Here is a 17,076-nt window from a genome sequence, read left to right as displayed (position 1 = left end):
TTTGTCAACTTAGGGAATCGCCCAGATTCCATTAGTATTTCTCCTATGATAATGGTCCTTTGCAAATCTGTTTTGCGCCCTCTTTTCTTCGTTTCTTTTAGGATTTTCTTTCCATCCCAGGGGCTTCCGGCTTGTATACCTAGACATTTATTATGCTGAACTTTGGTTAGAACTCCTTCCAGCCTTTCGATTTGCCATGGGGGTATTGTATTGTATTCTTTCTGCTTGCATGTTGTTTCCAATTTGAGGATATCCAGACCTTCCAGGCTAACATTCTCTGGATCCTCGTCCATTATTGTAGGAGTATTCTGATCTTCCATGGATGCGTTGTCATGCAGACTAAGAGCTAGAGCAGCATCTAGCTCCATTGAAGAAGACTGTTGGCCGGTCTCTGGAACAGTTTTCTCCGAGGTGGAGGAATTTAGGACAGTATCTGGAACAGGTTTCTCCGAGTCAGAGGATATTAGAAGGCTGGAGGGAGCGGAGGCTGAGGATGGCCGAGAAGCTTTGATAATCTGGGAGGATGAGGGTGGGGAAGGGATCGCCTGTGGATCTGAGCTTTGATTCTCTGAGGGATCTTGAGTGGAGAGTATTATAAATCTATTCTGGGATTCAGGCTTTTTGGGGCTTTCTGGGGCTGCGGGATTTTTCTTTGCATGCCGCCGGCGATTAGGGACTTTAATGAATCCTTCAGAGTCTTTGCTAGTTTCATTAGCAGAGGTTTTGGGCAGAGTATTCAGAGGACAATCCCGGAAGAGATGGCCATGTTCATGGCATTTTCGACAACGAAAAGGAATATGCTCGTAGTCTAATGGTTGAATCCATTCAAAATCATCATGAAAGAGACTTACCGAATCTGCAAGAGCTTTGGTCAGATGCATCTGGACGCAGATCCTGGCGTATGAGGTATATCTTCGAGTTTTGGTTTCCTCAGCAACTTTGATGAAAACCCCCAAGCTGTTGCCGATGTCCGTTAGCGTTTCCTCTTTCCAGTATTCCGAAGGAAGGGAGTACATACGTATCCATACTGGAGCCCAACTGAAATCTTCTTTATCTGGGTTAAACCTAGCTTTCCAGTCACGAAGGTACAGACCTGAGGAGTTAAATAAGTATGGGCCGCCTTCAAATATGCGAGATTTGTCCTCCACGCAGTGGAAAATGGTCGTGAAGAAACCTTTGGGGCCAAGCTGCAGAGTGACTTGTCCTTTGGGCTTCCATTTTGAAGCGATCTAGCCATGCAGAGCCTTTTCAGTTGGCTAGAATCCGAGGAATTTGCCTATGAGCGCATGGTCCTACATAAATTGAATTTCATTTTTGATTCGATGACTAGGGATATCGACTTTGATTCTTTCTGCAGCTTTCGGGATGCATGTTGCCGAGGTCACCTTTGGCTGTGACGATGGAGACTTTTGGTTCACGCCTTTAGAAACGGATACGCTTTGAGCGTTCTGATTCAAAGCCGAGTCATCGATGATCCTAACAATGATCAACGATGAATCCTTAAGCTCCAAATGTGTGATTTGATTCTCCATTCCTATTGAAGTAACTCTTGTTGCGCATTCCGTAAAAAAAACTCCTGCTCATAGGTATCTGATGATCACAGCTGCTGCGAGTATGGCGAACAAGAGTATGCGATCTGGGGTCGCTGCTGCTGGGCACTAGACTTCATAATATTTGACACCAGTATTTCTCAGGTTTGATGTTCACTGCCCTGTTTTCTCCCCTGTCCTTTCGTGTTATCTTGTTTTTGTTTCTGCCATTGTCTCTGCATTGCCTTCTATGGACACTAGTCTAGACTTGTGGGGCACTCCTCATCATTGACTCCTTCCATTTGTGGGGGATCCTGCCTACTATCTAGGGTGTGTTTCATCATATGTGACTCTTGGGGGTGCTCCTATTTATTCTCGGTCTTCCTTTCCCTCCCTCGATTCCACCAGATATATAGCATGCTATTCTTGTATCTCAATTCCCTCCATTATTACTTTCACTCGGAAGTCCTTCATATTCTGATACTTCTCTGCCTTGCCATATACCTTCTTATCTTTATTTTTCGAACCCATTTTCATCCTTCCTCTAGACGTCCATATGCCTCTCTGGACTAAGATTCTTAATCTCTTGTGTCCTCCGCTTTCTCGGGAGGAAGGATCCTGCCTACAAACAAACAACCTTCTTCCACTCTGGCATCGGTGGATCAATTCTTTCATCATCTCTCGGCCTTGCAAAACTTTTGGTATCCGTTTCTGCAATAGATGGTGGACCTATAGGAGTTGTTGTTGCTATTTTTGTTGTGACGACTTTTAACTATATCCTTTACTGTGCTATTGTGCAGGGGTTTGATCTCTCCTCTATGCTCTGTGCTAGTCTAGTTTCTGCTCTCGGTTGGCTTGTTTTTTCCGGCTACCGGAGCCTGCTGTTTTTCCAGCGGGTTTTCGATTTTTCAGATGGGGTGGTGTTGTTATAATTGCTTAAGGTGACTTGGGTCTGCATCATACATTCTCCTCCTGACATACTCCTACACATTCTCTCTAACATGATCACACTCCTATTTAAAAATTCCACTCTGGGTACTTTCCTCATATAGACTGGCCTTTTGACGGTGCTTCACTTTTTTGGGCATTATGTGGGTGTTATGTTTTGTGGTTTTTGTACTTCGTAATTTGTGTTTTGTGGATCCCTAGATATCCTTGACAGGGATTCTCTGATGTAGTCTATTTAATTCTGACCTACCTCCTAGAGATTCATTTAGTTTACATTTACATTTCCCACCATCTAGTTGTACTCGTCTTCCTTCTCATTTATGCGGTCATGGACCTGCTGGATTCTGACACCTTAGCCCACGAAGCTTTCATTCGGGCCATGCTGGATGCTGAGTCAAATTTTGGGTAGCGGGGCCCAACGATCCCAGACACTTGGCTCTCATCTTAGCCATCGATGCACTCTCCAGATGGCTCACATGCGGAACATGGTTTGCATGGACGTCCACACACGGAAAATGGACGGCGATCCCGACATCAACATCATTCTCTCAAGATTTCTTCCCTGACCCCTACTCTGGTTTTCGACCACGACGTCCTCATAAACTGGGTTACCAGCCTTCAGAAGTAGGCTCTTGTTGGAAAGTGGCATTTTTCCAATTTGTGCGAAGCGGATATGAGGCATTGGGTTGACACGAAGTGGAAAACACTATTAGGTTATATGCCTACAGTGGTGTGACTGTTAAATGGTTTGTAAAGTTTTTATTTCCTCAACTAGGAGGATATTATTAAAATCAAGTCAATTCCTTGGATCAACGGGCGAAGCTTTCTGGCGCTACATTCTTGGTACATTGGGTTCAATCCACTGAAAGAAACCCCTCAAAACAAACTGATTTGGGTTAAGTTTCGTGGTTTTCCCATTGAATTCTAGACGAAACAGGTCTTTATGGATATCAGAAACGCTATTGGAAAATTTGTGTATGTTGATCCATGGTGTTTGGGCGCATAGGACAAGCATGTTGCTTGGATCTTAATTGAAAAAGAATACAGAGGGGGCTTTCCGGATCATATTGAAATCAACTGGGGTGCCACTCATCTGGTTCAATGGCTCGACTTCTGGGGGGTTCCTTTCTGGTGTCTTAACTGCCACCATACAGGTCATCTTTTGGCACAATGTCCATGGTGGCTGGGCGAGAGACTTAGGACTCACTGATGCTATCATCATGATATGTTGGGAAAAAATGATTCTCATCTTTTTGTTTCTCCACGTAGTTGGTATGAGATGCCTCCTCCTAGACGTAGCCCCCTACGGTCTACAAGTATTTCGAATCCTCCTTTTTTGTTCATTAGTATGTTAAACTAAATATCTCTACACATATTAACATTCCTTCACCCCCCTAATCTTCGATGGGTCTGGTGTTCCTCTGACTGACGCCACCTCACCTCCTCCTTCGAATAAGATCCCTCCTCCACTCGATGACTATCCTCCTTCACGTCCCACATCATATCTTCTGACATCATGTGATGAACCCTCATCTTCACATATCTTGTATATCCCCATGTCGTCTCCTTCACGTGACACATCTTGCCCACCGGCCACTGGAACCTGCCCTACATCACCACTTAATTCACCCACTAATTCGATTGGCAACAATCTGGATTTTCTTCTATAGAAAAAGACACTACATCTTCTCTCTCTCACCATTCACAAGCCACCTGGCTCTTCATCTCCCTGTATCATCCCCTCCTCTTCTGGGAATATCATTATACATCGCAAACAAAATCGCGATAGCCAACATTTTTGAGGTCGCCCTTGGCCTTTCCCGTTCAGTCCTGCTATGTCTATCCTTTAGATTTATTCAAGGCGGGGAGGGTTCTCAGACAAGGTTTCTCACTATCTCCACTTCTCTTCATCTTGGCTATGGATGGGCTGAGCCTTCACATACAAAAAGTTGTAGCATAAGGGAAATTTCAAGCATTTCATATGGAGCGGGATATATATATTTCGCATAGTTTCTTTTTTGACGACATCCTCATCACGGGGATACTTAATAGGTTTGCATGGATCTATCTTTTTAATAATTTTGCTAAGTTTGGAAATGCCTATGGGTTTCTCATGAATCTCTATAAATCCATCATTCTCCATGACATATGTGATGAGGAGATTATCGCATACATAAAAAGATTATTTGGTGTGGCTTCCGAACCATTGACGGGGGGTATGAAATACCTCAAATTCCACATCAAGGCGTGTAACTATAAAGTCAATGATTGGATGTGGCTCGTAAATAAATTCTATAAGAAAATAAATGGCTGGGAGTTCAGATGTTTATCTTTGGGAGGCCAAATCACCCTGACACGGGCAGTGGTCACTCAATTGGGAGTGTACTTGGCACACTTATATCTTTTGCCCCTCGCCATTATAAAAAGACTCAATAGGATTACGACAAACTTCATCTAGTCTAGTATAAAAAATTAGAACAAATACCACCTTGCCAAATTAGACCACCTTGCCAAATTGGACCACCTCTCTTGATGCAGATGGCGCAAGAATGGGAACATATTAGATATAACATGCAACATGTTGGAGTTTGTCTTGTGGTTGAAAGGGACCAGATTGCCTGGACTGGAAAAATGAAGGAAGGTGGTCATATGGTGGTTGATACATATTTTTCTCTTTGCCATCAAGAGACATTATATCCTAAGGTATGTTGGTTCACAATCTTCTGGAAATCCAATTCTCCCATTAAGATTATTCTTTTTCTTTGGATTGTATTGTAAAGTAAAAATCTCATATGGGAAAACCTCTAGAAGAGGCATTGGTACGGGCCGGGTTTTTGTGTTATTTGCAGGGATGAGGAGGAGAACAATTTACACTTATTCTTACTTTGTCCTAAGATTATACAACTCTAGAAAAAACTTGTTGTTTATACTAGTTTCCCATATCAACAACTTGATCATATCTCTGATTGCTTAAGCTGGTGGAGCAAACAAAAACCTACATGGCACAACATTCCCCTTAATTTCTTCTGGGAGATCTGGAGATGGAGAAACAACATAATATTCAACAATCTCAAAGATTCTGAATCACGGGTTCTAGAGCGCATCATATTGGGTTTCTCTATTGGCACTCTACAGGGTAAAGGACTGAAGGATACTATTCATAAACCAATTGGCCCAAAGTTAGTCTTCTCGGCTGGCTATTTTGATGAAGCTTCACAAAGGAATAGGTGTGGATGTGGCATATTTGCTGCTCCTGTATATCCTAGCCCTCGATTTCCCATCTGTGGAAGTTGTGGATATCCCTCGATTTCCCATCTGTGGAAGTTGTGGTGACATTCGCAGGCATAACATATAATTGGTGTTTAGGCTCTTCTGTTCGTTCGTCTTGTAGTAGACTCGCAGTGCGAAATCATCATGTTTATAATGCTTGCCCAATGGTTAATTCGTGAATTTGTGAATCTCTAAGAAATTTTAAATGATTGTGTTTCTCATGAGTATGGCTTAACTTATGTGCAAGGAGGAGAATGGGGACTAGTAATTTTTCCCATCGCCTTGCTCTCTTTTATCTTGGGAGGGATTAAACGAGTCAAACATTTTGGTTGAACTTCTATTGGCAAACATTTCGTGTGAATAGATTAACAATGAAATACTCTGTTGATCATCTAGCTTTGAGTTTGCGCTTAAGTAATGGGATATCCATAAATATGCCAGCAGAAGCGGCGTTTTTCTACCAAATTTGGTGCTCGACTCTTCGTGAAAATCTTCGACTCTATCGATAGTTGTAAAAATCCTCCAGTCTACAATCCTGAGATCTTTGGGCCATTTCCAGTTCAATCCAAGGAGGAGATCAAAGTCTCTGTCAGCTGGTTCATTTGGGTCTCATTTAGTGCTTTACATTTTTCCGTTTATGGATAACTTTGCAACACTAAAGGACTCACAAAATTAAACCATGCCATAGAACGTTGAAAATCCAAACTAAATATAAGTAATGGGATAAAAGTGCTTCGCACCCAAAGATAAAAGCCAACCAATGCTCAGAATTATCACACTCGCTAAGTGAAATAGGTATGTGATAAAATATGTAAGAGGTATGTGAATGAAAGTACGTGGTAAAATATATATATATATATATATATATATATATATATATATATATATATATATATATATATATGAAATAGTAAAATAACAGATATTTTAACATTAAACGTTTAACTGTTTATTTATTTATCTTCTCTAATTCTTGTGACTAAAACTAAATTTCAGATTCATTTGAGACCACGCTCTCTGATTCCAAACACAGACAGATAAAAAGCACAACAGATGTAAGTGTTTTTTCTTTTTTCCATTGGCATTGATTAAAAACTTCATAATTAGATGTACACTTTACATTGTTTCCGCTCCGTCCCGATCGAGGTGGACTTGAACAACAGCCAAACACTCACCTGGTTTCTGGCAAATATGGACAAATCAAGCCAACTTAATATAATGAAGTAATTAATTGCATATCATTTATAAGAGAAGAGAATACATTGTATCATTTACATCACATATTTCCTTTATATTAAGATGTAAAAAATATCAAGATTCGAGATTTTATATGAGATGGATAATGAAATATTTTATTTACTATATAAATTTGAAATTTTTTGTTATTAATATTTTTTAACTGCCACATATCAATTTCAATTGATGGAAATTTCTGTTAATTTCAAACACAAAAGAAATTTGCACAGAGAACAACGCTCTGGTTTTCTACAGGATCTTAATCATATAAAATAATAATAAAAATTGTTACAGAATTTGTCTTCCTCAACTTAGAGGGATTTACAACAGGAACTTCAGTTCCAGAATCTGATTCCACTATCTCAGAAAATTATATCTTCAGCACTGCTGTGCGTTGTAGAGAAGAAAGAACTCTTCTTGCTAATACTCACTTTACGTCTCTGCTCTTGCATTCTTTTTATATTGAACAACACAAAAATATCTTTTACAATACGTGTTGCTTTTCCCTTACTTCCGTGAAAATAAAAATAATAAAATTTAAGATTTCACCTACATTTACCAACCCTAGTAAATATCATTAATTACACGGCTCAAAATATCCTATTTGAAATTAATGCATGGCTTATCACACCATCGCATCGCAAGAAGAGAGAGGATGTGCCACCGCCTCTATAACTTTTAAATCATGCGATCTGCGATCTGCGATCGCATCGCAAATATCGCATCGCAGATAATACAAGCATGCAGCGAAGGGTGACGAGGGAAAGTGCGATATGCGATCAGATCGCATCGCAGGGAAAGTCCAATCGCTGTTTTCTGAATAACCTGGGTCGCTGCTCAACTGTCAGCTCTCGGCAGTTTAAAATTATCATTCCAACACTCCCCCTTAATTTTAACTGCTGGGTTTTTCTGCATACCCAGGCATTTCTTGAAATGATCAAAGCTTTTCTTTGCTAATGGTTTTGTCAAGATGTCAACTAGCTGATCCTCTGTTCTGCAGTGCTGCAAAACAATCTCACCATTGTTAACCAATTCACGTATGAAGTGGAATTTGGTGTCTATGTGATTTGTCCTTTTATGAAAAACAAAATTTTTAGACAATGCTATTGCTGAGCTATTGTCACAGTAAATGGTTGTGCCCTTTCCTTGTTCATGGCACAAGTGTCTGAGAACTCTTCTCAGCCATACTGCTTGGCATGCTGCTGTTGTTGCTGCCACATACTCTGCCTCTGCTGTTGACAAAGACACAACAGGTTGCTTCTTGGAAGCCCATGAGATGGCTCCCGATCCCATATGAAACACATATCCTGATGTGCTTTTCCTATCATCAACACTTCCAGCCCAATCACTGTCAATGTAACCTGTCAACATGAAACTTTCAGAAGAGGAGTATAAAATACCAAACCCCTTCGTTCCATTCACATACCTTAGAATCCTCTTGGCTGCCTGCCAATGAGTCTCTTTCAGTCTTTCCATAAATCTGGAAATTAAACTCACAGCGTGCATAATGTCTGACCTAGTTGCAGTCAAGTACATAAGGCTGCCAACTATGCTCTTGTATAATTTTGGATCAAAATATTTGTTGTTGTCTTCTTTGGTCAATTTCAGCCCCACTACAGTTGGAGTCACTGTTGCCTTGCTGTTTTGCATGTTAAATCTCTTTAACACTACTTCTACATATTTATCTTGAGAAATGAAAACACCATTTTCACTTTGGTCTACTTCAATTCCAAGAAAATATCTTAAGAAGCCCAAGTCAGTCATTTCAAATTCATTTTTCATGACTGCTTTAAATCAGCAATGAGAGACGTATCATTGCTAGTAAAAATTAAATCATCTACATATAGAACAACAATAAGTATCTTACTGTCATTATCCTTTATGTAGAGTGTGGGTTCACCATCACACTTATCAAACCCATTGTCAATCAGATAAGCATCTATTCTGCTGTACCATGCTCTTGGAGCTTGCTTCAGCCCATAAAGAGCCTTCTTCAGTTTGCAGAATTTATGCTCTTGGCCTTCAACTTCATAGCCCGGAGGTTGTTCAACATAAACCTCTTCTTTTAATACTCCATTCAGGAATGCAGATTTAACATCCATCTGATAAATCTTCCATTTGTGTTGTGCTGCAATAGACAACACTGTTCTGACTGTTTCCATCCTTGCTATTGGTGCAAAGGTTTCATCATAGTCTTTGCCTTGTTGCTGCTTGTAGCCTTTCACAACAAGTCTTGCTTTGTGCCTATCAATCTTGCCTTCAGCATTGCTTTTGGTCTTATAGACCCACTTAACTCCAATGGCATCTTTGCCTATAGGGAGGTCCACTAACTACCATGTTTTACTCTTTTCAATTGCACCAATTTCTTCATTCATTGCTTCAATCCATTTATCTTCATTTACATCATCTTCAAAATGGATTGGGTCATCAACATGACAATATAAATCGAATAATGAATTCAGACCGGTATTGTTACTTACCTCTCCTTGTTCATAAATCTCATTCAGATTTCTGAATATTGGTCTTCTTGGTGTATTAGGAGTTCCATCCGAACTTGAGGGTATTTCTGATCCCTGTGATGTGCTTGGAGAAGCACTTCCTTGACTTCTCAAGGCTGTTCGAATTCCAGCTTATGGTGTGGTTTGTTGTACTTGCTATGGTGGAGGAGGAGCCACCAAGGAAGGATTATTTGCTTCTGTCCCTTCCTCTTCTTCTTCGTGAGACACAATTGTATTCACATTCACTGTCTTCTCTAAGCTTCCATCCCAAGCTTCATCTTCAATGAACTGCACATCTCTGCTTACTATCAATTTCTTGGTGGATGGATTATAGAGTTTGTATGCTTTTGACTCATCACAATAGCCAATAAAGACACACTTCTCCCCCTTACTATCAAGCTTCTTTATTAGCGGATCCGGAACATGTGCATATGCCACACAACCGAATACTCTCATGTGAGTAACAGTTTGCTTTTGACCACTCCATGCTTCTTCTGGTATTCTGTTCATGACAGCTTTAGCTGGGCATCTATTCAAGATGTAAACTGCGCAAGTAACAGCTTCTGCCCAATACTCATGCGGCAAGTGTTTTGCCTTCAGCATACTTCTGACCATGTCAAGAATGGTCCTATTCTTTCTTTCCGCAACACCGTTTTGCTGAGGTGTATACCTCGTGGTGAACTGCTTTTGTATGCCATTTTCTCTGCAAAAACGCAGAAAGTCTTGGGAGATGTACTCTCCTCCTCTATCTGTTCTGAGCACTTTGATATAATGCCCACACTGCTTCTCAACAAGAGTTTTGAAGTGGCGGAATTTCTCAAACACTTCACTCTTCTGTTTCAGCATATACACCCATGTCTTTATGATGTAATCATCAATGAAAGTTAAAACATATTTATTTCCGGCAAATGATGGTGTTTGCATCAGTCGACACATATCGGAGTGAAAAATTTCGAATGGTGCTTTTGCTCTTATACTCTTTCCTACTGGAAAGCTTTCTTTGTGTTGCTTGCCCAAGATGCAGCCTTCACAAAGGCTGTCTGGTTTTTCGATCAATGGTAATCCTTTTACCATTCCCTTTCTGTGCAACAGATTCAGGCCTCCGAAATTGAGATGTCCAAATCTCAAATGCCACAACCAATTCACATCTTTCAGTTGCTCCTGAAAGACTTCTTGTGTTACAGCTGCAACAGTTCTGCCTTCCTTCAAATCTGCCCTGAGTTTGAGAGGAAACATTCTATTGCTGGTCATCTGCACTTGCGCAATGATCTTCTTACTTGGAGGTATATCTTTGATTGTACACAAATCATCTTTGAAGAACACGTTGTAACCTTTGTTTATGAGTTGTCCAATGCTCAAAAGATTACACTTCAGACCAGGTACATGGTATACATCTGGCACAATCATCTGTTCTCCATTTTTTGCTCGGATACTGACTCTGCCCTTACCCTTGACAGATATCGTATCATCAGTCCCTGTTGTTACCTCAGATTTCACATTTTCATCCAGATTGGCAAACATTGCAATATTTCCAGTCATGTGATTACTACAACCTGAGTCTAAGAACCAAAAATCTTCTTGTTTGTCTTGTGCTATGTTACATGTTAACAACACATTCTTTGGGTTCTTATCTTCTTCATTTGCAAAATTAGCATTCTGCCTATTATTTATGTCACTTTGCTTTTTCCTACATTCATTGGCATAGTGCCCATATTTCTTACAATAATGACATTGGACTTGGGATTTATCATACCTTTGTCCATGAGCTTGCTGTTTTCTTGAACCTTCATCTTGGTTCTGATTGCAGCTCCTTCCACTTGTGCTTGCAGGATAATTTCTGCCTTTGTTTGGGCTTCTTCCACGACCTCTGTAATTTGCTCTGCCTCGACCTTTTCCTTGGCCAAAAGACATCTGAGTCTTGAATGCTTGCTCAAAAGAGGAATCTGTTCCTCTACTCAGTCTGTGTTCATGAGACAAAAGAGAAGCACTCAGCTCATCTACTGTGAACTGTGAGAGATCTTTTGTTTCTTCTATTGCAACCACAATCGATTCAAACCTTGAGGGTAAAATTCTCAATATTTTCTCTACAATCCTTCTATCTTCAAGAATCTCACCATGAGATCTTATCTGGGTTATCAACCCAATAACTTGAGTGAAGAATGAATCTATTCTATCAGATTCCTTCATGCTGAGTGTTTCAAAGTCTCTCCTCAACATCTGCAACTTTGCAGTTTTCACCTTCTCCATGCCTTGATAGGCAGTTTTGAGAATATCCCAGGCCTCCTTGGACTTTGTTGCTGCTGCAATTCGCGGAAAAACACTTTCATGTAATGATTGGAAGAGGAAAAAGAGGGCTTTGGCATCCTTCTTCTTGTCACTCTTCAACTGGTCTCTTTCTGCTGTTGTCAAAGCAGCCAACTCTGTTGCATCTGTCGGTTCAGCATAGCCAGTTTCAACCAGCTCCCATATTCCTTGAGAAGCAAACAATGCTTTCATTGTTATGGACCAATAACTGTAATTTTTTCCATTAAACTGTGGCAGTTGGGGATTTGTCAAACCAGTTCCAGCATCTGCCATCTTAACTTGTGAAAAATAAAGAAGAGATACTGAGTGTATAAAAAAAAGAAAAAACTTTAAAAACTTTCTCTGCTGGAAAAAAAATGCTCAACAAGCTTCTTACAGCTCCTACAGTGAAAAAACAAACTCTTGTTTTTTTTGACTCACTGAGTGCCTAGACTAGCTCTGATACCATGATGGAAATTTTTGTTAATTTCAAACACAAAAGAAATTTGCACAGAGAACAACGCTCTGGTTTTCTACAGGATCTTAATCATATAAAATAATAATAAAAACTGTTACAGAATTTGTCTTCCTCAACTCAGAGGGATTTACAACAGGAACTTCAGTTCCAGAATCTGATTCCACTATCTCAGAAAATTATATCTTCAGCACTGTTGTGCGTTGCAGAGAAGAAAGAACTCTTCTTGCTAATACTCACTTTACGTCTCTTCTCTTGCATTCTTTTTATATTGAACAACACAAAAATATCTTTTACAATACGTGTTGCTTTTCCCTTACTTCCGTGAAAATAAAAATAATAAAATTTAAGATTTCACCTACATTTACCAACCCTAGTAAATATCATTAATTACACGGCTCAAAATATCCTATTTGAATTTAATGCATGGCTTATCACACCATTGCATCGCAAGAAGAGAGAGGATGTGCCACCGCCTCTATAACTTTTAAATCATGCAATCTGCGATCTGCGATCGCATCGCAAATATCGCAACGCATCGCAAATATCGCATCGCAGATAATACAAGCATGCAGCGAAGGGCGACGAGGGAAAGTGCGATATGCGATCAGATCGCATCGCAGGGAAAGTCCAATCGCTGTTTTCTGAATAACCTGGGTCGCTGCTCAACCGTGAGCTCCCGGCAGTTTAAAATTATCATTCCAACATCAATTTCATATTATATTATATTATATTGAATACAATAAAAATTATATATATTATTGAATAAAAAAAAATTATATATATGAAAAATTAATATATAATTAACAATTATAAATATTTAGAAATTTTAAGATTTTTAAAACAAAATAATAACCTGATAGATTATGTTGCAAATATAATTCATCAATTTATAAAAGATAACCCCCGTACAGTTCCATTTGCTCTTCATATCAGCACGACTTCGCCATTGAAGACTGAAGAAGCTCTGCATATATTGAAACTAATTTTGGCATCGTACAGTTCCATTTGCGCTTCATATCAACACGACTTCGCCATTGAATACTAAAGAAGCTCTGCATATATTGAAACTCATGCTGACATCGCACTTATACGCTCTCTACCAGGCAATAGATCTTCGACAATTGAAACAAATTCTTCTGAAAGTTGTGTTAGAAGTCATCTCAAGCGTTTCAGACGCATTCCATCTTCCTAAATCCATTCAAGAACAACTTATTAAGGTCGTCGGGGGTATTCCAATGTACACATATTTAGAACCTCACTGCAAACCTTCCCTCGCACTTGTCTCCGCCCTCAAACATACATTTCTTGACGCCATTCTTGCATTCCACAAGATTGAAATTGTAGAGCAGTTAAAAGAGTTCGAATCCCACCTTCAAGAAGATATTACAGAAATCGTGCTTTCTTACGCAGAGCGCACTAACAGTCACATGCTTCTCCTATTGCAAAACAGTAATCCATGGCTCTAAATTATTTCCTCTGTGTGAATTTATCCTCGAGAAACTCAAAACGAAAATGATGACTTCGAGGACAGACCAAACACCCCAGGAGGGCATCCAGAAGGTATTTGATGCAATTGTGGATTCAGCGGATTCATAAACTGATCATCAAATCTGTGAAGTCTACACTCAGAAATTTACATGTGCGTACAACAAGAGTCATTTGACAATATGAGTGAGTCTACACAACTATTGCAACCAGAATCTCCTCCAAATATCTGTAGTATCTAGTGTTGTACTACATGGAACCTATTAATGCATGGACTAAGAAGTCTATTAAGGTCTCCCATGGGACTTACTTACTGGCTAGTAGTTGGACTATAAAGGCAAGTAGGAGAAAGTTTACAGGCAAGTAGTAGTAGAGAGCTTACGGAAACAACTAGTAGTAGTTCTTACCACTACAGCTAAGGAATCAATATATCTATTCTATCTATAATTGTGGAGAAATATGATAATAATGTGGACATATATAACTGCCCTCTATCTCTTCCCCCATTGTATTAGCAGCGGAGCCTACTAGGGATTATAGCAGCGGAGAGCTAGCTAGCTCCCCATGGAGGAGATTATTCCCACTGGATTATTCCAGGGATAGAGATTTCTTATCAAGGACAAAGTGAAACGTAGATATGGCGGTATCATATGTTTTATTTCCCAATTGGAAATGTCATCCGACCCCCCTAAAAACTATGTTTCATTGATGAACAACCTCAAATTAGATGAAGTTGGTCATCTTGCGCCAACCAACAAACTTTTTTTTGTGCCTGCCCCGACCGAACCTTAGGTCATTTATAACTAAAGATTTTCTGGTAATCTAATAAAGAAGGGAAATATATATAGTGTGTTACATGGAACTTCTTAATGCATGAACTAAGATAGCTCCCCATTAAGACTAAGATATAGGTCCTTATTGAGTAAGGCTGCCGGGACTTACTCCAAGGCTTAGTAGTAGTTGGACTAATAAAGGGCAAGTAGGTGGTATAGCTTACAGAGAGGAAACAACAACTAAAGGTATTTCTTTAGTCCCATGCCTAAAGCTGTAGTCCACGGCAAGAAGAAGCCTTAAGATACATTGAATCCTGGCATCAACAAGTACCAGCATTTAGTAGTATGAAGTAGTACCGGTCGGCGAAGTGGGAAAGGGTGGTGCTAGGATAATGCAGCAGCAGAGTTACCAATGGCAAAGTAGTAGTTTCCAATGGCCCAACCTGTTAGGTCCCACCCCAACACAACAGACCTATAGCAACATGTCGAACCTGTGAGATAAGCCCGCAACAAACAACACTGGGGGGTACCACTTCCCCTATCACACCCACCAGGATTAGTAGATATGCTAGTATCATACCTTTACCCCTTTCAACCTCGGCAAAGCAATCGACAGCTAAACTTTATATGCTAGTAACACATATGACTGGCAGCTGATGGGGCTGTATTACAAGGAACCTCTGACAATGTGGTGGATGATGAGACACTGGCTATTAGCTTACCAGCAAGAAGCAATTACCCTCCTGGGTTACTATCGGACTTATGGGCAGCTTGACTATTGTCGACCACTGGGAATGGAATGTGGACTTGCAATGCTCGGCTCTATTGTGGTTTAAACCACTCACTATTTGGAACTTATCCAACACTTAGTTTTTGTTGCCTGGGCCAAACCAGAGGCTATAATATTTAGTTCAGAAGGAATACTAGCCTATTGGATGTGAAATATGTCCCAACCAAACACGGTTACTTATAGGGGAATGGGTGCTATCACCAAAATATGGGGACAAGTTCGACGTAGATATGTGCGGGCATATATGGATAACCTGAGTAGATATGCAATAATATAAGCTCTTCCTCTAGCCAAAGGTTAGAGCACAGGCCATCCATGCTCAACCTATAAGCCAAGGGGGAAACTATATGAAAGGTAAAGGGTATAGTTTATTAGCCATAATCTCATTTTTATATCCCCGATGAGGATTCATATTTCCCCGAAATATGAGGTTTGGCAAAAGGATGCGTAAGCAGGCTTGACCAAAGGGAAAGGCCCGGAGGGACTCGAATGAGGTTACAGAGGTACCAAGGGAGAGGAAAACCACCAAATGAGCGAAGGTTTTCAATATGGCTCACCCGAACCAACACATATGGAAACGGGTTGTCTATTTAGGGAGGTGCATAGTATCACCTATTAAACAGCAAGGACGTATATATGCGATATCATCGGAATATCCGACATTTTGGGGAATTTATATGTTCCCAAAATATTAGATTCATCTGGTTTTATACATGTTTTTTATGCATCATATATAGCGGGAATGGTTATAGAAAACTACTACAGCTTATTCACTACTAGGAGTGGCATAAAGGCAGTGATAGAGTCGTAGAGAGCTTAGACCGAGTAGTCTAAGAGTTTAGATATTAGGAAACTACTAACTACTGGATGCACTAAAGAGCTACTATAGTATGGCAATAGGAGTTATAGATAGAGAATCAGAACGGCAAGAGATTGAACTTACGGACTGGACCTACGGCAAGAGAAAGGTTGAAATAAAGCTAATTTCACCTGACACAAAAGACCTAATACTCAGGCAAGTGTCATAGGGGGAGCCAGCACTATGCTCTATTTTTCACCATACCGTGTCACAAATTAAGGCAAGTCTATAAGGCTTGTGAGCTTGTAGGAAGGCGCTCATACCTATTAAGTAAGGCTTGAACTATCTATTTTGAAGAGTTAGTTAATGGGGAAGAGATTGAGAAATGACATCTTTTGTACTTGCCATGGAAAGGACGTAGGGCTCTAAAGACATAAGGAGGGCGAGGACGTATCAATGCGATATCATATAGTAACACGTAGGACCATATGGATTGAACGGGCACGGCTGTTCTTCCCGTATGGAGCCCCCTGGCAATAATGGTGACTAGCAACTATGGGGTGGCACTGCTGCCCGGCGGCATGTACAATTCGGTCGTGGTGGAGTTTCTTTCTTGCTGGTATGATGGCTAGGTCCGCTGGTAAGGTCTCACTGGCAATATATCCTAGTCTAGTCCTCCTTCATGTTCGTGGTTCAACCCTTATCAAGAGAGGCGAGTCAAATTGGATGGACAGGTTCAACGTATAGATGCAAGTATCGACCTGTACAGCAAGGGGGACCCCGAAAGGGTGTTCATGGATAGTTCCGTTGTGAAGGCCTGTTCCTCTTATCCTTCCTCTAAGCTAAGGGGATCACCTCAAATGGACACGTTAAACGTAGAGTAGATATGCGAGTTTGGTCGAGCCTCTATCGACACTTCTTCATCCTGCCCCTTGAATGGAAAAGGTAAACGTATATATGCGAGTATGTGTGTATGAGGACTTACTG

The 17,076-nt window shown here is 40.3% G+C and overlaps 1 protein-coding gene across 14 annotated transcripts in view; it reads left to right on the top strand.

Moving 5' to 3' along the window:
* LOC149164498 (uncharacterized) overlaps positions 1-17,076 on the top strand; it is a 223,481-nt gene that overhangs the window by 183,698 nt on the left and 22,707 nt on the right. The window contains exon 6 of one of the 14 annotated variants that reach the window (XR_016260249.1): positions 6,744-6,818. The exons of the other annotated variants lie outside the window; for them this stretch is intronic. The gene's annotated coding sequence lies outside the window, so the exon portion shown is untranslated. Of the gene's footprint in view, positions 1-6,743; positions 6,819-17,076 lie in introns of those variants that run through there. 14 annotated transcript variants of the gene reach the window in all.

This window comes from Pinus tabuliformis, chromosome 5_1 (assembly GCF_031772625.1).
Source record: "Pinus tabuliformis cultivar Carrire ecotype Pingquan chromosome 5_1, CPIR1, whole genome shotgun sequence".
Classification (NCBI taxonomy): Eukaryota; Viridiplantae; Streptophyta; class Pinopsida; order Pinales; family Pinaceae; genus Pinus; species Pinus tabuliformis.
This window is presented reverse-complemented; position numbering and strand designations above follow the sequence as displayed.